Source organism: Enhydra lutris, unplaced genomic scaffold, assembly GCF_002288905.1.
Source record: "Enhydra lutris kenyoni isolate GAN:26980312 unplaced genomic scaffold, ASM228890v2 scaffoldscaffold70, whole genome shotgun sequence".
In the NCBI taxonomy this organism is placed as follows: domain Eukaryota; kingdom Metazoa; phylum Chordata; class Mammalia; order Carnivora; family Mustelidae; genus Enhydra; species Enhydra lutris.
The window spans coordinates 437,834-461,216 of NW_019154154.1; positions in this window are offsets into that span (position 1 = coordinate 437,834).

Sequence of the window (23,383 nt, forward strand, 5' to 3'; positions counted from 1 at the left end):
GCTGAGCAGGGAGCCCAATGCGGGGCTTGATCCCAGAACGCTGGGATCATGACCCATGCCAAAGACTGAGCCACCCAGGTGCCCCCAACAATATTTATTTAGAGTCAAGTACATATAGGTACTGTACAATTAACAGAATTATAGATAGTCCCTGTTCCTGCTCTCTTCCTATTTTATCTGGAATAAAACTCAGGAGCTTCCAATTTCTTTAAAATGGAATGCAATTTTATAATGTCAGATTCGTTATTTTTAGGTTAAAAATTTTACTATTTACACAAATTTATGATTTTGCAGAACATCTGAAAATTAGGAGTGATTATAAAATTAAGACCATGATAACACAACCAAGAAGCCTCTGAGATATGCTGTACTAAAAGATGTTGATCTCTGGGATTAAGAGACAAAGTTGTTCTATGATTTAATACAATATTGGCAAGGTAAACTAGCTAATAAGATACGCTTTATATTTTTCCTAAGCAGTAGGCAAAAGGAGAGCAAAGATTTATTAATATTGTCGAGGAGGAAGACTTTCTTCTGCTATATGGTCCTTCTAGCTGGATTTAGATTCAAATCAATAAGAGATCGGTTAATAGGAAAAAACCAGGTTTCATTGGTATACATATGAGGAATCCATACAAATGTGAAATTTCAAACACTGAGGCAAAATGAAGCTTCCCTGAGCCAAGGAAAGGGGCAAGACATGAGGATACAAAGGGGAGAAGGGTCCTTAGCAAGATAGTGAAAGGAGACCTATGGAAAAACAAAATTGTTCTATTATGCAGATGATTCCTTTAGTAAAGGGGGCCTCTATTAATAGCCCTCTTCTTGTCGTAGACTGTCTTTATAAATGTAGGCAGTTATGGGAGAGGCAGAGAGCATTTTATTACTTTTAACTTGATATAATCTTTGTGCCAAAGTGGCACATTTGGGATGTTTTGTCCTGCACCCTTTCAGTATCTTCTTTTTTGGTGTGAGATGATATAAAAGAAAACTGAGGGTTTGTTGGAAGAGGTATCTGTGAGAATGAGGAAGTATTTCGTTGTGCAGAGATCACGGAAAATATGAAATAACATTCATTAAGTATTATTGAGTGCTAGGAAACGGTCTAAAATATTTACACATATATATCAATAAATTCTAGAACATCTCTATGATTTAGGTGTTATTATCCTTCCACTTCACCGAAAATTGAGGCACAGAGTGCCTTGTCCAAAATCACACAGAATTCAAGTCAGAGCCAGGACTTAAATCAATGTTCCAGCTATCAAGTTTTTCTCTTCATACAACTCTGTAATAACCCTTAGATTTGAATCTGCTTCTCAGATCCCAGGAGGAGTGCCAAGAGAAAACATTCTCAGCATATTGCCTTACAGGCACACAGTCAATAAATAGTTGAATCATGCATCATACAAAAATTAGTCTAGCTGACCTCTAAAGTTCCTTCCAGTCTCAGCATTAGATGATTCTATGAATGTTAAATTAATGTATTTCACTAGGCTGATGGGCCTAGAGCCAAGTAACACTGAGGAGTTGCAATGTGGAAGAGGTCAGTAAGTGCTTGCTCTGTTGAGAGCAAAATGTGTTTGAGAGGGTCCCTCTCCAAGCAGGAAAGTCCAAGGACTGAGACCTGCACCCACAATCACGTACATGTCAGTTGAACCCATGTAACCAAAGGGTACCATCTACAACTTAGTCTCTGCTCTCTGAATCTAGTTTTTCCAGCTTACTACCTTAGTGGGTGAACAAAACAATTTTTCTCTTCCCTTTAGCTAACTAATTTGTCACTATCTCAAGCTCTATGAGAGACTAAATTACTGAAATTTCTAAGCTTAGAATTTATGGCAGGGTCTGCTTATTCTAAAGGGATTATTTGAACAATGCTGGGACCCGTTGCTAAATATAAGACATGGATTCATCTTACAGATTTATAGTAGACACCTATATTTGGGTAATAGGATGACATATATTGATATTATTGTGAGAATAATTGGCATTATTTAAAACCATATGCATCTGTATTTCTCTATATATGTGTCTCTTTATATCTAGAGATACAGAGATAGATACATCTGAGGAATATAGACATTGTAGGCATTCAGAACTTGAAGTACATCTGTGTTAATGATAAGCCCTCTCTGATGTAGAAAAGTTTGGGTGCTGATTTTAAAAGGAAACAGTAATAAGAATAGTATAAAATAGTAAATATACACTTCTTGAAAATATGAAAAGAATTTTGAATGAATACAACAGTGCCTCTTAGCAATAACCTCTTTAGCAAATAATTCTAGACTTAGATAATACCTTATTGAATTTGGGGCACCTGGGTGGCTCAGTCGCTGGAGCATCTGACTCTTGGTTTTGGCTCAGGTCATGCTCTCAGAGTTCTGAGATGGAGCCCCATGTCTGGCTCTGTGCTCAGCAGGAAGTCTGCTTGAGATTCTCTCTCTCCTTGTCCCTCCCCCTCTGCCCCTCCCCACTGCTTGCACTCTCTCTCACTCTCTAAAGTAAATAAATAAATCTTCAAAAAAAAAAAAAACCTTATTGAATTTGATGACCAGGATTTAGAATTTTTTTAAGTGCTTTTATTAAAAGGTGATGAGTCAAACGAATCAGCTTTAGTCTAGTGATTCTAATAATTAAATTTAACTATTCCTCCCACCAAAATTCTCATCGTATGATTCAAAAACTGCCTTCAGAATCAAACCAGAGAATCAGTAAAGAGCAGCCTATCCTGGGCAAACAGTAGAAAGAAGTCTACCATTCTTGGTTTTCTGAAAGAGTCATGATGTTTCCTAAGTCTGTGTATTTGTTTCTGTTGCTCTCTGCATAGGTCACTTAATCTGGGTCACTCTTGATTGTCTTTCTGAAACTGTGGTGAAGATCTTCTCCTATAGGAAGGTCTTCCTGAACTACCAGCAGGGATCATGTGTCCCTTCCTTCTGCCACTGGAACTTGACGTGTTCCTCTGTCATACCACTTAGCATATTAGATTGCAAGAATTTATTTGCTCACCTGCCCAACTAAATGATGATATATTCAAGGATAGAGATCAATTCTTTTGTCTTTGAAGGATAGAAAAATATTTCATAACTAAATTTAGTTATTGTTCTTTGATGTTAAAATTACAGTCCCTGTGTTTTAATCAGGCTATAGCCAATGTTGTCTCAGAGTAAAATATAAAAGAAAATTATAAAGTTGAGAAGAGTGTACTAAAGGACCTACCTACCTAAGATGATTGGGGAAACACAGAAATTTCTTTGGCTGTTTATTCTTAACCTTCTGAAATTCTCTTTCTGCTGACATTTAATTTAAAATGATTCACTTCATATTTCACTGCACAAAGGGATACTTGACCCAGTCTAAAGATATATTCCAGATCTGTGATTATTCCTCATGATGAAAATGTCAGTGTGATTGTGTCTGGTAATGATCAAGTATGTATATTTTATTCTCTCCCCAAAATTATAGATCTGGTATTTTGCTAGCTATCTCCTTAAAACTCCATTTCTTTAAATTGCAAAGCTACAAATTTTTGTTATCTCATTTGAATTATGTTGAATAACTGGTCTGTATGGTTTAGTTTTATCTACTGTTTTACCTAATATAGAAAGAGCTTCCTTATGACTGTGTGCTTCAGAGGTAAGCCCAGGTAAGCCGCTGCTCTTATTATAGTGTAATCCTAAATTGCATGAAGCTCATCAGTGTCTTAGTAATTTCCTTTTTATTAAATCATTATTTGACCAATCTTTCAGATATACTGAATACATAACCAATAAAGTAATATTTGCTGGTGACTTCATCTTGTTGTTACACTCCCGAGTTACCTTTAAAAACTGCAATTTTTGGAAGGGTCAGTACTGTAACAATAATCCTTGCAAGTCTTTGAGCAGGCACGGACCAGCATTCAAATGTGCTGATGAAAAAACGTCACCTTATGGGTTTTTCCCCTGAAACTCACTGTAGAACACACATCTATTGCTTGCATCACATTCTTCTAGCCCATGTCTGATTTCAGCCTCCATTGTGATGAGGAATGTCATGTAAGTCAGACTCATCATGGGCTGCTATTGCCCAAATTAAGCATGTTGGATCTTATAGCATTCTATCCTTGCAAAACCAGCTTGATTTAGCTACAGGAGCACCCATAAATAAAAGTGAGATAGTGGATTGCCCTGGAAGACGATTCTCAAACAGTGGGGGAAAAGTGGTTTTTGGTTAAGGACTTTATCTTCTCTTATTTGAGATAGATCATTCTCCCTCTTCAGGTGTCCAAGTCTGTGCCTGTCTCTGGAGTCTTAAGTCATTACCCTCGATAAACACTCTCTTATTTTGGACTTTTCCCTTTCTCTTCTGATACATCTCATTTTCTCACTCTTGCACCTAAGTCCTTACTTCAGAATCTATTTTAAGGGAACCTAAACTGAGATAATGGCTCCAGTGGTGCAATACAAGGTAGTGTTGTTCAAAATCCATCATTAGGTGGCAATGCTAAGTGATTAGTGGGAGATGACACTCCTTTAATTCTTGCCAAACAAACTCATCCCTGCTGTGTACTTCACAACTTGGTTAGTTCGACGGCATACATATTGAAACAGAAGTAAAGCTGTTCATGTAGAAAACGCTTGGCCCTGCCTGCAAAATTAGGAGCCAAACATTTAAATTCTTCAAGCAAAATAACAGTGATAACACCTACACTTAAACATATGGATCTGATTTCAGTTCGTTCATGAGGAATCTGTACTTCTAGCTATGAACAAGTGTGTCGGTCTCGAGTTCTTTTTTTTGACCCTAGAAAAATTCAGAGACAATTGATACGAGGAATATTTAGTCCTGAAAAGACTTACTAATTGTCTCCAGTCCCAGAAATCTAATTTTGTAAATGTCAGATTCATTATTTATCCTGAATTCATTCTCCTGAGATTGGAGAATCTGAAAGTACACACTTCAAATCCATTTTTGGTACCTCTTAGAAATAGGTTCTATAAACCATGAGTTGGCATGACTAATTTTATCCCTGGGATTCATAAAAAAAATTAGAAAATAAAGTGACCACATGGAAACCATGAATTCATCTTTTATATAACTGCTATGAAAGATAGGATCTGTCTTATTACCCAATAGTTCTTATGTGAACATCTACAAGAAAAATTAGAACTTAGTGTGGATAAAAATTTGATCAACTGTGTTGATAAACTGGCAACTTTTCATTCATAAATGAAATTTTAGTATACTTTTTCTTTTTTTCTCTTTTTGTATTTCTCTTGCCGATAACCAACCTCTGTGCTTGGGAGTCAAGATATATGCGAAGACAGACTTGGGATAAAGGGGAACAGTAGCTTTCTTGCTTTGCTGAGCAAAGGAGGCTGCAGCAGGGTATGGCCTTCAAAACCTGCAAGCCTGCTGGGAGGAAGGGGCTAGGAGTTTTATAGGGAAATACAGGATCCTAGCTGATTTTGGTAGGAATTGTGTACTTGCTGCCATCCTCCTTAGTTGTTTTCAGGGTGGTACCAGGTTCCCGAAACAAAAGGTTAGGAAGAGAGAAGGGGAGGTTTGTGGAAGAGAGGGGAAAAGTTTACCTTAAAATCAAGCTTCACTGAAGCATTAGTGTAGCCATTTTAATTTTTGTTCAATTTTGTGCTTTTAAGCAGTTTCATTTCCTAACAGGCAGCACAGAAATAAATTTTTACCCTACTGATCGTTTTCTTTAAATTACATGTTTGGTTTAAATGCATACTACTCATGATGCAGAACTGTTTTCTTTGTTTTAATGGTGCTCTTTTTAATGTCATGTTAAACAATTACTGGAATAATAGGTAGCCAGGAGAAGAACAAAAATGTGTTCAAGTTTATCCTTCTATTTCATTAGCAAAACATAAGATCTGAAGAGTGCTTCTTTGTTTTTCCCTCACATTTACATTTAGAAAACCCAGTTTGCTAAGGATATAATGAATTTGAACCTCCCTCATTGGAATTACATTAAAAAAAAAAAAATCAACGAATGTGTTCCCTCCCTCTGCACCATTTTGCACATGATTGTAATAAAATAGGAAGTGCTGAGAGTGATTGTAAATTCCAATCCAAAGTTTAGAAAGCGTTTGGGGCACATGGCTGGCTCAGTGGGTGGAACATGTGACTCTTGATTTCTGGGTTGTGAGTTTGATTCCCATGCTGAGTGTAGAGATTACTTTACTTAAATAAAATCTTAAAATAAATAAATGAAGGAAGGAAGGAAGTCTAGAAAATGTCTTAAATGTCTTTCATATAAATCAAGTGATGAAATACCAAAATCTAGCCTTATGAGTTTTTTTTTTTCCTGCTAATCCAAGTAGTAATTTCTTTTATCCCTCTTCTATTTTATCAGATTCTTAGGGAAAATATAAAATCTAAAGCAACATGGTCTGTCCTACTCTCTTTCATCTAATGACCCTGTTTAGGTTCCTAATATTCTGAGAGAATACAAAATGACTGCTCATGGTGATAGGATTCATGATAACAATATTGGATATGGCTTTTGATGTGTGTGGGGGGAAGCTTTGTAATTTTAAATGAAATCATCAATCCTACGGTAGCAAGACTGAAGAGCAAAGAACACTCATTAAAAAACAGTAATATCTTTGTTAATCTTCAGAATATTATTTCCAGACAGCCAAATGATGTATTTTTACTTTAACTCTGCTTTTATCCTTGTTGTTATAATGGATATAATATATGGGTCGATGGACCTCCATTTTCTACATATGAGAAAAATTTTTTTGCTGATTTAAGCGTACAAAAATGCATATATGCTATTAGCTTGGTTCCCCCCCCCCCCTTAAGAGTTTGGTAAGTGAAAGAAGTATAAAGGAGGAGGAAAAAAACTTTCAAAATAAATGTTTCACACACTGCATGAGTCAGAAAGTAAAACAAGAATATGATAATAGCTTAAAAGGAGGGTTTCAATTGTTTGCCTTAGCTGTTCTTTAGAAATCCCATTTCTCCTCAAAATCTTGGAGTCACCACAGAATTCCTTGGCTATGCAGATCATCTGCTAGCTTCCTGGTGCCCTTCTCTGATGTGCTTTGGTGTATCCCTATCAGCTGTGGATGCAAAGAAGTAGTAACAATGCTAACAAGTCTCTGTCATCACAATTTAGACCTGAATACAATCACGGCTGTTACCCATTCTGCTGCTGAATGTTTAAGACCAGGGGTGCTGACATCAGTACTGCTGCCCCCAAGTTGTCCACAGGCATTACAGAGAAATGATCCATATTGTTCTTACTCTTATTGCATTTCTCTCACACTGTGTTTCTAATACAAGTCCATAAGGACAGGGTCACAGGTCCAAGGGGGAATTGATAATATTGTGCTCTATCAGAATCACACTCTGCTTCTGCTCATTCTTGTTGAACCACAGCCAGTACAACATACCTCCCCCCCCCACCTCCCTAAGATTTCTCTGGGGTGCTTCTCTGTTAGTTGTGAAAGTAAAATGATTTGTTAAATGTGACAATGAAATCCACTGTTCTTCATCCTCTGATCCACATAGATGGAAAACTTTGTAGTGCTCAGAATGAACAAAACTTAGACTCAAAATGAGACATTTTTCTTTTCTTTAATATCTTGTGTCACAGAAGACTGGAATTTAAGTGCGTACTCTATGCGCTCTGTGATCATAAAACTGAATCAAATTTCCAGTAGAAAGAAGTCATTCACGTGCTTTAAAGTCTTTGTTCAGCTCTCTCAGGGTCTTACTCAGATTCCACTCTGGCGTTTTTCTCAAGTTTTCTCTATGAAATTGTGAATTCCATGAGGGAACGAACTGTATCTTACTCACCACTGAATTCCCAAAAGCCTCAGACAGTGCTTGACGCATGGTATTTACAAAATAAATATGAGTTGAGTAAATTTATGGCCATATCATAAAGGAGCCTCTGCTTGTATTTATAATGATCTATAACGTGATTTCTCAACCATGGCACTACTCAGACTGGGACAAGATGATTTTTTGTTGTGAAGGAATAGTAGGATAAAAGATGTATAGTAGCACTCCTGATTTCTACCTAATTGTCAAATGTCCCCTAGGAGACAAATCACCCTTACTTGAAAAGCAGCAATGTGTACAAATATCTGCATCAACATCTCTGTTTTTCTACCATATGTATAATCCATGTACACAACCAGAATTCACAACTATTGTGATTTTTGCTAGTGTTGGTGTTATCTTTCAGTCTTTATAATAAATTTATTCTCTTCCAATAATCTTCAATTTGGAAATTTCCTTAGAAAAGCCTTGATTGGGGCACCTGGGTGGCTCAGTGGGTTAAAGCCTCTGCCTTCGGCTCAGGTCATGGTCCCAGGGTCCTGAGATTGAATCCTGCATTGGGCTGTCCACTTGGCAGGGAGCCTGCTTCCCTTCCTCTCTCTCTGCCTGCCTCTCTGCCTACTTGTGATCTCTGTCTGTCAAATAAATAAATAAATAAATAAAATCTAAAAAAAAAAAAGATATCTTAAAAAAAAAAAAAAAAAGAAAGAAAGAAAAGCCTTGATGAAAACAAGTAGAATTGCATTCCTGTGTGCTATTCCAGGTCATAAATTACTATATTTTGGAAAGAACTCATTAGACTTCTTGGAATAATAGAATTAGAATTATTCTTCTATTAAAAATGTCACCAATTATGGGGCGCCTGAGTGGCTCAGTGGGTTAAGCCACTGACTTTGGCTCAGGTCGTGATCTCAGGGTCCTGGGATCGAGCCCCACATCAGGCTCTCTGCTCAGCAGGGAGCCGGCTTCCTCCTCTCTCTCTGCCTGCCTCTCTGCCTACTTGTGATCTCTGTCAAATAAATAAAATATTTTTAAAAAATCACCAATTATAAAATAGTAATGTAAGCAGGAGAGACTATTTTGTAGCCCTACATAGTCTGTAGTATAATCAATTAGTCTGTTTAATAATCAGATTATGTTCCTATTAATCATTAAAATATTTAGTCTATATTGGATTCTGCCCCTGTCAGTTTTAAATGAAAACTCTTTATTATAGTCTTCCATAGCAAAAATTTCCCTTAAAATATGTAATTTTTAAATGGGGTGATTTTCTATATAGTATAATTTTAAGCTTAGAACAGCATGTAGTAAGGAAAAAACATTGGAAGATTAACAACTTGGATTATGATTCTTGCTCTTTCACTAGTTTTAAATTTAAACAATTAAACATTGGACTTCAATTCTGTTACAAGTAAAATGCAATGATGAAATGATTTACAAAGTACCTTTCATTCTGAACGCTTAAATTACATTTTGGGAAGTGGATGTGAAGAGCTCTGTAGATTCCCTTCTAGCAACATAAGTAAAACTGGTGAAAAGAGTTTAAATGGTGGAAAAAATAGCTAAGAAGAGTCCCCACCCCCACCCCACCCTGCCTACCTCCCCCCACCAACCCTGGAATTCAGAACATACCTTAGACACTGTGTTGGAAAACTACCCCGTAAAGGAGATGAAATTTAAATGAATGAGAGTATGGAGCAATTTATGTACAGAGTATTTTAAAAAAAACAAAAGAACTATCTAATGGCAAATAGTAGAACCTAACATTGAGTACAAGATAGTGAAGGAGAGTTTTGCTAAAACCACTATCATTCCAGGTGACTGTGTGCATTCCAAAGGCCACACCCACCAAAGAGCAACGTCAGAGCCTCACACTGTTAGGGGTGGTGGTGGATAGACTTCACTGAAATAGTCCAGCCATTCCAAAAAAAGTAAACAACAGTAAGCTCTAAATGGACTGAAATATTCGGTTTTGATAGAAAATTACAAGATAGGCAATAAGAGAAGTGTAATACATACACAGGAAAAATTACAGGTACCAGGAACTGCCTGAGAGAGGGTCCAGATGTCAGATTTAACAAAGACTTCAAAGGAACTGCCACAAATACATTCAAAGAACTAAAGGAAACCATCCTGAAGGAAGTAAAGAAGGGAATGATCATCCCTGAACTTTAAGACTATCAAGAAAGAGAAATTCTAAAACCCAGAAGGAAATACTTGTTGAAAAGGATAATAATTGAAATGGAAAATTCACTAGAGGAATTCAAGAATAGTTCTGAACTGACAGAAGAATTAACTACATGAAGACTGATTGCTAAAGATTGCAGCCTGAAGAACAAAGAAGAAAAAAAAGAATCAAGACAAATGAACAGAGTGTGAGGGAAATGTGGAACACTATTAAGTGCACCAGAGTAGTTGCACAGTTAGTAATAATGTATCAGTATTGGCCCATCAATTTGAATTACATTGTAACAAATGCATTACAGCAGTGTCAGATTTTAATAATGGGAAAAGTGTGGGGTGAAGAAGACTAAGGGAACACTTTGTACTTACTTTTTTTTTTTTTAAACATTTTATTTGTTAGAGAGAGAGAGCACGAGCTGGGCAAGTGGCAAGCAGAGGGAGAGGGAGAAGCAGACTCTCCGCTGAGCAGGGAGCCCAGTGCAAGGCTCGATCTGGGGATGCTGAGATCATAACCTGAGCCAAAAGCAGATGCTTAACGGACTGAGCCACCCAGGTGCCCCCACATTCTACTTTTTGTTCATTTTTTCTATAAGCGTAAAACTGTAGAAAACAAAGCCTATTACTTTTTTAAAAAATTATATTATTCAGGGTGCCTGGGTGGCTCAGTTAGTTAAACTTCCCGCACTTGATCTCAGCTTAGGTTTTGATCCCAGGGTCATGAGCTGAAGCCCGGCGCTGGGCTTAGAGAGGGATGTGGAGCCAACTTAAAAAAATGACCTTATTCAAACAGGCTAAGCTACCTTCAAACCGAAATATAGGACTGACTTGAGGTCCTGTGAAAAATTTGATCAATGTCAAGTCAAGCACACAGATGCCCTGGGAGAAAAGAGGAGTTACTTAAAGTGTTATTACTTTTGAAAGTAAATAAATTTAAATCATTTTAAACTGGTAAGCAGAGTTTTTAAGAAAGGAATATTAGAAATCACTAAATTCAATTTAATTTTTGAGCTTATTTTAAGCCCATCTGTCATGCTTTTATTTGCATTCAGAGAGACTCCGCACGCTAATGTAAAGACGGACAGCTGCGCTTGCACGACCGCCGCACAATGCCGATCGGCTGGGTTCTGCTAATATAGCTTAACATATATAATCAAGTCCGCAGATATTTCCCATTGTAGAGACATCTGATTTAGATCCAAATATAGATTTAAATGTGTTCCTTGTAATGCTGTTTAAAATACTGAAAAGTAAACATAAATAGATCCTACATTTCAAGTAACTATTTTCTTTCCAAGTAGAGATGGCAGATGATTCCATGCCTGCTCAACTATTTAGAAAGCAGAGAAATGATAATCTATTGACAGTCTCTGTAAATTTTTCATGGAAGGAAACATCACTCTAGGGCTAAGTGTAAGAATCTCCAAAATTCTCTTTGAGTCCATAGCTCTTTTTTTTTTCTTAAAGCAAGTAGCAGAATCTGTTCCTAAACAATTAAAAATGAGATGTGCAGCTAAACTGCTCTATGCTTACCTTAAGGTGAAAGTCTATCACAATATTTGAAAATAGAGAAAAAATATCTTTAATATATCTGAAAAACACTTTTGATGTGAAAATTGTACAGCATCAGAAATATATCATGAAAGCCATGTTTGTAACTACATGGATTTGCAGTAAAATCAATATTTAAGGGAACTAGCATTTTAAATCTATACCGCTATTTTGTTTTCTCTTTGACAATATAATTTGTTTTCTGTTCCACTATTTTTTCACTTTCTTCCTCCATCCACATACCTTCCACAGCACATTCAATGATCTACATTTTTTATTCCTGGCCTAATGAATTCAGAAACATGAATATGAACAGTATGAATACAGAACAATATGAAGTTCTGTATTCTATGCATTTAGTGAATTCTACCTGTATCTACTATCATCTATGGGGAAGGAGAGGAGGGGCCTGGAAGGGAAAGGGGGAAGGAAAGAGGAAGATGGAGAGATTCACCTTATAAGGAATCACTGATTATATTGTGATGCAAAGATCTTTATTTCTACACACATTTCTATGATAGTGGTTAAGAATTCATCTTGCTCTCAACATCCTTACCACTAAGCATTTTGAGTATTGTTTCTACAATAGCAGTATTCTCTACAATACTGGAACCACATTAGGTACAGTTATGGTAGTAAATATCCTGTGAAAGAAGTTTTATCCGCTTATAAAAGGTTTAAACTCAGGGCACCTGGGTGGCTCAGTGGGTTAAGCCTCTGCCTTTGGCTCAGGTCATGATCCCAGGGTCCTGGGATCGAGCCCCGCATCGGGCTCTCTGCTCGGCAGGGAGCCTGCTTCCCTTCCTCTCTCTCTGCCTGCCGCTCTGCCTGCTTGTGATCTCTGTCTGTCAAATAAATAAATAAAATCTTAAAAAAAAAAAAAGGTTTAAACTGAAATACATCTCTGAAAATACGATGCTGTGTGTTAGAGTCCTGGTCAGTGTACTTCAGACTGGCTTGTCACCCCTTACCACTCTCCCATAAAATATAGACAACATTCCTCTCTATGTGCTATTCCTTGGTAAGTTATTTTCCCATATTTTCATGAATGCTCAAAGACATGAACATTGGAGGTTTGTTATTAAGTTCACAGTTTTATTTGCTGTTATTATTGATAAAGACATTAAAAGTGTTATTTTGAGAAGATACAATTCAGCAAATGGTATGGAAACATATAAACTAGATTACATGGGCCGATTAGCCTTTAACGAAGGCTAGCTTAACTGAATACGTTGTAATAACATTTCCTGATAGCCACATTTTGTAGTGTTAGGAAAGGGAGCAGCAATGAAAGCTGGGCAAAACAGCAGATTCAAAGACACAGTAACCTTAGGAATATTTCTCCTATGGAAAAAAAATTGGGCTCCTAGGCTGATTTTGACATCTTTTCTCTCCTCTTTTCAACAATTGTGTGATTAGGATCATGAACTGGGATTTTTTTTTTTTTTAAGATTTTATTTATTTATTTGACAGAGATCACAAGTAGGCAGAGAAGCAGGCAGAGAGAGAGGAGGAAGCAGGCTCCTTGCTGAGCAGAGAACCCGATGCGGGGCTCAATTGCAGGACCCTGGGATCATGACCTGAGCCAAAGGCAGAGGCTTTAACCCACTGAGCCACCCAGGTGCCCCAGTGAACTGGGATTTTAAATGTGATGCTATACATCTCATTTCTAATTTATCATCCTCAGTATTTATGATCACTTGACTAATTTGATCTCATCCAAATAATAATCCTCCCCATTCAGAAAATCCAAAGCAAATCATTCTCATTCAGATAATTTTTTTCTCATTTAATTAAAAGATTATTTTCTGTTTTGAATTTACATGTGGGATGAAAATGAAAATAATAGTGGGGATGAAAACACTGACAATATAAACCCAATTGTGTGAAAAATGAAAGTAATCTGAGATCATACAGAAACTTTAAGAAGAGGTATTAGAGTCAGATTTATCTGAGGATTCAATCTCTGTTTTCCTATTTATCCACAAGGAGAACTGAGAACAGTTACTTCACATCTCCCATTCATGAGTTTCTTAATTTAAAATGTGTGAATGATACCTACATTATGTTGTTGTTACCATTCAGTAAATATTTATTGAGAGTCTATTATATGCCTAGTATAGTTCCAGCTAAAGGAGTATATAAAAACAAATAAATGCAGTTCTCAAAGAACTTCCAGTCTTTCAGAACAACAAGAAACACAAATGTAAATGATTCCATGACAAACAGGTAATAGCAACCATAACTCATGTACACAGTGGGCTCAGTATATCCATAAAGGAAGGTTAATAACTTCTAAAATAGCTTTATGGAAAAAATGAGTTATGTTCCCTAAGACAAAGATTAGATGTGTGACAATTAGAAACCTGCTGAATCATAGTTGTAAATGACTCTCAGTCAGTGTTCTTACAGTACAACTTCAAAGTTTGGCAAGAGACTGGAGCTGGGATCCTGTAATGACTGTAATGCCGGGAGTCAGACCAGAAGCATGGGATCCTGTGGAACATGCGCCAAAGAGCACTTGGTGCCACAATTCATGGGAGGACTCTCCGACAGAGGGCTGCAGAGGGACGCCTGGGCGGCTCATTCTGTTAAGCGTCTGCCTTCAGCTCAGGTCATGATCTCGGCGTCCTGGCATGGAGCCCCATGTCAGGCTCCTTGCTCAGCAGGGAGTCTACTTCTCCCTCCCTCTGCCTCTGCCCCCTCTACCCCCATTCGTCCTCTCTCTCTCTCTCAAATAAATAAATAAAATCTTAAAAAAAAAAAAAAAAGAAAGAAAGAAACTTAGTCCACATTCCAAAACAAAGGTAGTGAGAAGGAGGGAGTGTGAAAGGGAAGGGTTGCATACTATGACCAAGAAACAAGGTTCAGAGTATGGAACACCCCACCTTCTCCCACAAATACTCCTTGAAATATTACCAAGTGGAAAGAAAGAAGGTAGTGAACTTGTGCAAGATCAGAAAACATGCAGGTATGGAAAATCATTCCCAACATAAGGCTCCCATGAATAGGTGTGCAACAGTTACATCTCTGAGGAAGAGAGTCTCGAGATGATTGGTTTTAATAAATGGAAACTTCAGACTGTCTTACAATGAAATGTCATCATTTTTGTGTGTTGAGCTCCTTCATTTAGGCCAGTCTTTTGGATCATTACAGTCATGCTGGGAAAAGTGCAGTGAGATTGCGGGGACTTGATTCATTTAACATTTTTATGGATTACTCTAACAATTCTGGATCATTGCACCTTGTAAAGAGATGTAAACAGATTTGTTTTTAGGAGAACCTAGCAAAAGGATTTTGATGTAGATGAGTAATTATCTTTTAAAGCCTGAAAGCAAAGTAAGAGATGTCAAAGGAGAAAACCTGCTGTTACTTAGATCCCCACCTTAGTTTTCAAAAGCCAAATGTGTAATTGATCGTTAGTATAGAAAGGGACAAAAAGATCAAGTTGATAACTCACTGTTTGAAGCCCAGACTTTGTAAATGGCTCTTTAATTTTTTTTCATGCTTAAAAAAAAATTTTTTTTGGCAGTTTGGACCAACTGGCACACACACACAAATTATGAAAATTATTTTTTACTCCAATTTTAAACAAGTAGATCTAAATCTGTTTTAAGCCATGTCACAGATATTATCTAGCAAATCTAAAAAATTAGTTCTAATAAAAAAGATGAATTAGTTATAATTTAAACAAAATGTGGTTATATGCAAGCATGTCTATTTACATATTTGTGTGTGGGTGTGTTTTTATCTGTATATGTTTATGTATTATCTCCCCCTAAACCAGGCTAGGATCTCAGGATTGTGTGTGGAATGCACTCAGCTCAATCACCTCTCAGCGGGGGACTGATGGTTTGCTTAGGTAACACTGTAATGTTTTAGCAAGAATTTTGAAACAGTTTTCCTTGTTAAACCTCTAAATGTCGTCAGTTTTTGTTGTCATGGTGCTAGTGGCATTTTTGTTCTTTGGCACAGATATATAGGCAACTTATTTAGTTGCTATTTCCCTTCAGATAATTTGCTTTTTGTTGGATTGTTTTCATTTTCCTTCTTGGATGGCTCCTGTACAACCTTTGAAATGAAGTGTTTTAGAATCCATCCTCTGTGATGACCATGTTTTTTGAAAATTGGTAGGAGTTTTAATGAACCCTCAAGCCTTTCCCTTCTCCCCCCCAACCAAAAAGCTCAGCTACAAATCGAGCACACATTCTTTCCTTTGATAGCTCCATACATATCTTATCTACATCATTTTTTTGTTGGATTACTTTGGACAAAATTAGTTTTATAATTGAAATTTATGTTGTAGACATAATTTTTTTTTAAATTTCTGCTTTTCTCTGATGGGCAGAGTCAAATAAAAAGAATCCATCTATGAATCCCTCATGGAGTTACAGAACAGAAAAGAGTTTTAAATCTGGGAAATAGCGGCAAAAGCCACAATGATTCTGCTTTTATGAAGGAATTTTTCCCTTAGTTGCTGCTAGTATAATAGAAAGTGACTTTTTTTTTCCTTTTTCTTTTTCTTTTTTGGAATAGGAGTCTCTTCTCTTTAAAATCTTTTTTTGAGGAATTTGGCCTCTATCATTAGTTTCCGGCTCTTCGATTACTTTCAGGCACTCAAGTAAAAGAGATTTCCAAAATCAACATAGACAAAAATGAAACATTCTGAAATTGGAGTTTTTAGACATGAAATGTGAAGGCTGAGAATCCCACTAAAGGGAAAAGTGAATACAAATGAAAATGAGCAAAGAAGACATTCCATTAAACTTACTTTATTTGTAACCAGATCATTTGATTTTAATTGTGTGCTTTATGAGAAATTAGCTTTTGTGGTTGGAGCTATGAGAACATACATAAGATGTAGTTAAAATTGCCATCCTCTTTGCATGCCAACTTCTTTCCAAATCCATTTGGGCAAATATATATCTGTCTTATTCCTCAAGAAATATAGAGCATTAGGCTTTATATTTTCTGAGACAGCTATGCTCTTTGGTCCATCAACTATGATGACTCAGTACTCTCTTCATCCTATGTGACTTAAAATATTTTCCTTATCCTTTTTTAGAATTTTATTTTGTCTTCAGGAGATAATATACACATGGCAGCTATTTTAGGTATAACCATAGCTTGGTGTTTCCTATTGGTGGAAATTTTAATTAGTCAGTAATTAAAGCTGTGTAGTCAAGGAAAAAAAATCTAGGTTGTAAGCCCAGAGTGAGCCCAGTCATATTCATCAGGGGCTGGTGAGTGAACAGAAATTACTGTCTAAGAAGGCCAAAGGAGCTATTCTATCCTCAGGAAACTCAAGATTTCAGAGCACCTATGGTTTATCTGTGGGTCTGACAGCATTGGACATCTATAAAAAAATGTATTTTCACATATCTTGGATTAGAAATAACTCTTGGTCCTGAATGAAATTATTTTCACGTTGGCATAATTTTTACCAAAGAAAATTGTGAATGTGGAGAAATTGTCAGGAAATTTTCTTTATTTCAAGGATTAAGAAGATCTTACAAAACCCCATGATTACCTAGGGATATCTGTTGCTTTGCCCCCATTTGGTCCTTACCTTCTTTCACAATCAGTCATTTTAATTTTCTTTCCCATGAGCACTGTCCTCACTGATGTCTAGTTGCATCACATTCTTGTTAGGTATTTCATGTCAAGATTTCAATGCAAAGAGATAGGGCTGGTAAAAGAAAATGAGAAGAAATATTTGTTCGGTAAGGCTTTACCTGCCTTTCATATTGTGTCAGATAAGTAACTGCCTAATGTGCCTCCAATTTGTCTAGAGAATGTGTCTAATTCTATACTTGCATCAGTAATAGATACACACTATTTAAAAAAAAAAAAACAAACAGGTTATTACTCTACTGGTAATAGATCTCCATTGTCCTCTTCCAGAACAAAAATATTGCTGCTGCCAGCCTACCTTTTAACAGGTAGAGGGCGCCCTCCTGTGGGCAAGTAGCTGAAACAGTTTCCATGGCAACAGACCAATCTAAACCCTGACATGGAACAATGACAGAAACCCCAAATTGATAGTAGAAGAAAGAAAGAGAAAGAAATAAAGAAAGGAAGGAAGGAAGGAAGGAAAAAAGGAAGGAAGAAAACTAGTTAATGGAAAAGAATCTCGGAAAGTGAGAAGTGAATCTGGACAAGATGGTTGATAGAAACTTGAAAAAAAATTCAACAGAAAAATTGCTAAAAGGTAGGAAGGAACAGGACAAGTGTGTGACATTTAGATAATGGGAAGGGGAAGGGAAAGGTAAGATAACATGTTGACACAAGTGTGAACTGAAATTCTTAATCATGATACACTCAGTCATCCAAACACATGTTGGTAAATATTTAGAAATAGGAAAAAATTGATTGTTAGCACAATGAATACATTAAATATTAAATGTGAAGAGGTGGTTTTAAGGAATCAGTAGTTAATTTTTTGGTACATGAATTAGTTATTTTCTAGACATCTGTCTTAGAATGGGTTCCCAAGAATTCAGAAACGGGAGCAGAAGTTTATATGTTAATATATTGTTGGAGATTACAGTGCTTGAGAAGCAAGTGTGAGGAAAAGAGGAGGGAATAAGGTAGGAAAGGAGGAAGATTCAGGTGAGTAACTGGCCACTTACTAAAAGCTCAGTCTTTCAGGACTTCGAACAGGTCACATAAAATAGGGACTACAGATCAGAGATTCAGGAGGAGGAAAGGGAAGAAATTTATTCACCATTTACCCACATCTCATCATTGATTCACCTTGAGGACAATCGCTACATGACCAAATGTTGTGTTTATGGCCATAAAAGTAAAACTGCATTGGCTTATCTCTGTGACTGGGGAAGTCCTGGAATGAGAAACAAAGCATATCACTAAGGGCAAGGGCTAAAGCGATCTGGTCTTTGCTGAGTTTGTAGCCTCAGTCATTGGCTGGATTAAGATCAAACTGATTTGGTAACCAAGGTAAAAGGGAAGAAACAATTGGCCAGGGGTGCTGAACATAGGTATGGATGTTGTGATATGAAGTGAGATATTAGAGGTATCCTATATAAAACTCAATTGTATTTAACAAATAGGCAGTAAAATATATGAACCTGGGGAGCTAGCACAGATAGATAAATCCAAGAAGTAGCCCCAAAGTGAAGAATCTGTCAGATGTGACTACGTAAGCATTAATCATTTGTCCGTGGTTAATACGAAGTCAGAAAACAAAAAGGAGTGAGAAAAATATTTTGAACAGGTACAAGGTTTTAATTACCTTCATCCATCTCCAAATAGATCATATGAATAAATTGAACATGGAAAACATCCCCCAACAGCAAAAAAAAATATGTAAAAGAAATACAAATTGAAAATTAACATGAGAAAGATCTTCTTCATACTTTCCTAGTGCACGCGTGGTGTCACTAGTCTTAACATTTGAACCAAACATCATGAATCACTTAAAAATTAGAATTTAGCTAAGAAAACTATGTGCTTTCATACTTTATAAAGCATTACATAAACAAATGTAAGCATATGGGAAAAATGATAAAAATTCATAACTCTTTCTGTACAATATTTAAATAATTGCATGAGTGTCTTAATAGTGTGTGTGTGTGTGTGTGTGTGTGTGTGTTGGTTTTGGTCACTGAATTCTCATAAAGACTTTTAGTTGTGATCCTCAGAGATTTGAGTTTAACTTTGCTAAATAATTTTACACTGAATTTTACACTGCATTTCATTTTTCTCTTTGTTTCAAACTAAAATGTAAGTAATTTAATTAAGACCACATTTTAAATTTGTATCTATAGTGAAATGCAGTTCAATTCAGTATCTATTGAGTATATGGTGTGTTTTTGCTTTAAAATATTTTAGAAAACATGGCTGCCAAGAATTCTACTTTAATTTTGGCCTATTTACTAGCCAGGAGACTAGCTAACAAATTATTCCCCCTCTCTGCACTTCAGTTTCCTCCATCCAGAAACAGAAATAATGATACTACTGATCTCAAGACCCAGCAGAAAGCAAATACTATGAAAGTTGATATCTATGCTTTTCTAGAATATTTAACTAATGTGTATATACTTTAACCCTAACACATAAAAGATGCTCAATAAAGATTAACTTATTCTGCTTTTCTGATTTGGGAATGAACTCTCTACCACCTGCATCACAACTTTTTTATTGGAAAACAGTATAGGGCTACCTTGAGTTTCTGTTCTTGGAGTATCTTTAAAAACTCGATTTTATGAAACCCTACCTCTATCTCAGAGGTAGTTTCTATGAGTTTCTATGACAGATACCACATAGTATCTCAGTTAAAAACTACTATAATATTTAATAAGTATTTTATAGTAAGATAAATTCTCCTTTACTTCTCCCCTCAAGATGTACCCTTCTCATAATTGAGAATTGAATAATGTCCCTTATAATATATTTCCTAAATTTTGGCCATCAGCTTTAAATAGACCAGTCATCACCCACTCATTTTATTTATGTAGTGGGGATACAGGACACAATGGAGCCATTGAGGCTGTAGAGCTATATACTCCTTATAAATACAGAGTTATCCTAGCATGTTGGGTTGGCAGAACAAAATCACCATATAGAGGATTCAAATGTGGTCATTTCTTCATTTTATTGCTTTGGATGTCTTTAGGAGAAAGAAATACTCCTAGAGTAAGAGTCAGAGTATCAGAAATGTGAAGAGATTATCTTGAATGCATCATGGTGTATGATTCAGATATTCTTGCCTTTCTACTTTCTCTAAGAATTTGTGGAGCCCTGTGACATAGAAATGCCAGTCATTTCAAAAGTGGAAGGAGGATATGCTTCCCTACTGTGACTTGCCAATACGACAGCACAGACACTCAGAATTAAATAGAGAAGTAGGAATATACAGGAAATATGGATATAAGAATATATGTAGTTTTTATATGCAAGAATTAGTGGAGTATATTCACATCATCAGTATAAGGCACTGAAGATTATTTTGTGCCTTGAACAATGTAGCATATTTTGGATTTAGAAGAAATGTCAGTGCACTAACTTGGGTAGTTCATCCATAATTGGGAACAGAATAAATAACATGCAAGAGCAAGCTCGCCAGGAATTGTGAGGGTTAATGTATATAGGCCTAGAAGAGAGAGAGGTAAGAGGTCTCCCCACTTAGTAGTAAAGAGATTCCCCTACCATGATTTTCTGAGACAATGTTCTTGAAACTCCATGGGTGGGACCAGCATAGGAAAGGACAATTGTTTTCACCACTTTTCCAGGTTCATTTGACTGGTCTATTAACTAAACTGTCATATGACAGATTAATGGAAGAAAAATTTAACTTCATAAAAACAGGAACCTGACAAAAACATGAAAGACTCTTTGACCTTCAGGCAATCAAGTTTTATACACTATCCTGAGCTAAGGATAAGGGGGTATTGGAGAAAGGAGGAGAAAGACAAATCATAGGAAGATTAGAAAAACAAATTTTTAGCAAAAAGATGTCTGCCATGCCATATATATAGGTCTTCTTCTGTGAAAAAGTTAATTTTGATAGTAGCTCTCTTCCTGGTACAGGCCCCCTATCTAAATCCTTTTAGGTAGTTAATAGGTAGGTAAAAAGCTTCTTGAATCTTTTGGACCTTAACTGACTTCAGGTCAGAGTAATCCATATGCCAAAATGGACCATTTTGGGGACAGCCTGCTTGATCCTCACCACCAGCAATGTATGTTTTTCTTACTGTGTCATTACTGAATTTGAAGTTTAGAATACTCCATTAAATGTTACTAAATTACTTTTAGAAAAATCATGAATGTTCTCATTTTCAGGCAGCTTACCTTTCTCCTTTCCTTAAATATCACCATAAAATTCTTTCTGAATTAATACACATGAAATTAGGTAAATATCAGGGATGGAAAAAATGAGAGGTCCTTCTCTTATGTGTATATAAATCAAGACTTACTATTTTGGTGACAAAATTAGATTACCAGACAGATTTTTAAACTCACTGAGAAGGATTCATTCTGTCCTCCAGAAAAAAAGGAAAAAGACAGAAAAGAGAGAAAGAAAAAAAAAGTTGGATCTGAAACCCAAATTGTTTATGGCATAAACTATACCAGCTGAATGTGGTCATTCTTTCTTCTTCTAAGCCTTATTTTCTAAGTCAGAACAATTAGCCAATGAATTGTTACCAGAGTTTGATGGAATGTAATGAGTCAAACTGTATCATGGAGGTATTGACCAGATGCTCAGGGAGCACAATACGATGTCCAATATCTTGGTCTCATTTACCAAAGACATTTACTTAAAGGCTACAGAGCCACTTTATCTAAGAAAAGCCCTTTAAAATGTGCTGCTGCTTTCTCTTTCATGGTGAGAGATAAATTGTTCAAATGAGATCAATTTCAAAATACAATCACTTGCTGAAATACCCATTGTTTAGTATCAGAATGACAAGGTTTTATGAATGGTCTCATTTAGAAAATTATTTAATACATGCTGCCTATTTCTACATAGCACCAAAGAAGTATATCTTCTTAGGTTTCAGATGCATAAAATGACTTCAGTGGAGTGATGAATAGCATTTCTTTACATAACACACTAAAAGGAGTTCTACCTCTTACAGATGTAATAAAGGGAAGGATAGATTCGTGAAATAAGAGTAGCACTATGTGGCCATAGGAGTGAGGGTTCTCCAGAGAAATAGAAGGATGTGAGATAAATATTTAAATAAAGATTCAGGAAGTATGAAGGAATTAGCTCACATGATTGTGGAGGTTGACAAGTCTAAAATCTGCAGGGTAGGCTGGCAGGCTGGGGACCCGGGAAGACCTGAAGTTGGAGCTGGAGTATCAAGGCAGTCTCTGAGTAGAACTCCCTCTTCCTCAAAGAGGCCAGTCTTTTTGAAGGCTTTCCTCTGAAGGCATGAGGCCCACCAGCAATATGGATGGTGAGCTGCTTTAATTCCAAGTGGACCGATTTAAATGTCATTCTCATTTAAAAAATACCTTCACAGTGACATCCAGACATGTTTGACCAAATAGCCAAGTACTGTGGTGTAGCCAAGTTAGCGTGTAAAATTTACCATCTCAATGGCCTTTACATGTAACATAAAGACTCCTACTCTGTTAATTATGACCACCCGATGGACAGCAAGAAACTCTGATAATTTTTTAAAGGTATTTCTTTCCACAAAATTCAAAACTATTTCTTTTATGAAGATAATTCTTTCAAGTCCAGAATTATGATTCAAACATACTTTTGGTCTTTGTCACCCCTACATTAAAAGTGAATATTTAACCAATCATGGTTTCATCAAATTTAATAAAATGTTGCTTACACAGAAAAGTCAAAATATTAGAACTATATCATTGAAGAGACATTGTATAGACATTGTAGACTTTGGTAGTTTCAGTGTTGTAAAATATTTTAACATGCATGTTCTCCTAGTAATTATGTTATTTCCCAGTGAGAGATACACAGCAGAGTTCCTCAAAGAATATTTCATTAACCTCTACTTGGGAAAGGTGTTAATAGGAGTGAAGGAAAAAAGTCCTATTGTCAAGTAAGTTTGGAAAACATTGATTAAATGCTATATCTTCTTTTACTGCTTTACTCCTCTAGACAATGTTAATGTGCACTGTGAATTTTTTTTTATAAAATGGGGCTATGGTATCCCACACTGATTTGACTACTAAACATTACTTTGTTTTGAAATATCTTTGTGAATCAGTGTAGCAAGAATCTATTTTGAAAAATTCTTCCCACTTTAAAATGTATTTTCTTTTCCAAATCTATTTTGTGTATTTTCAGGCATCTACATATCCAAATACATTTTAGGGTCATTTTTTTTCTTCAAGAGAGTCGACTTCA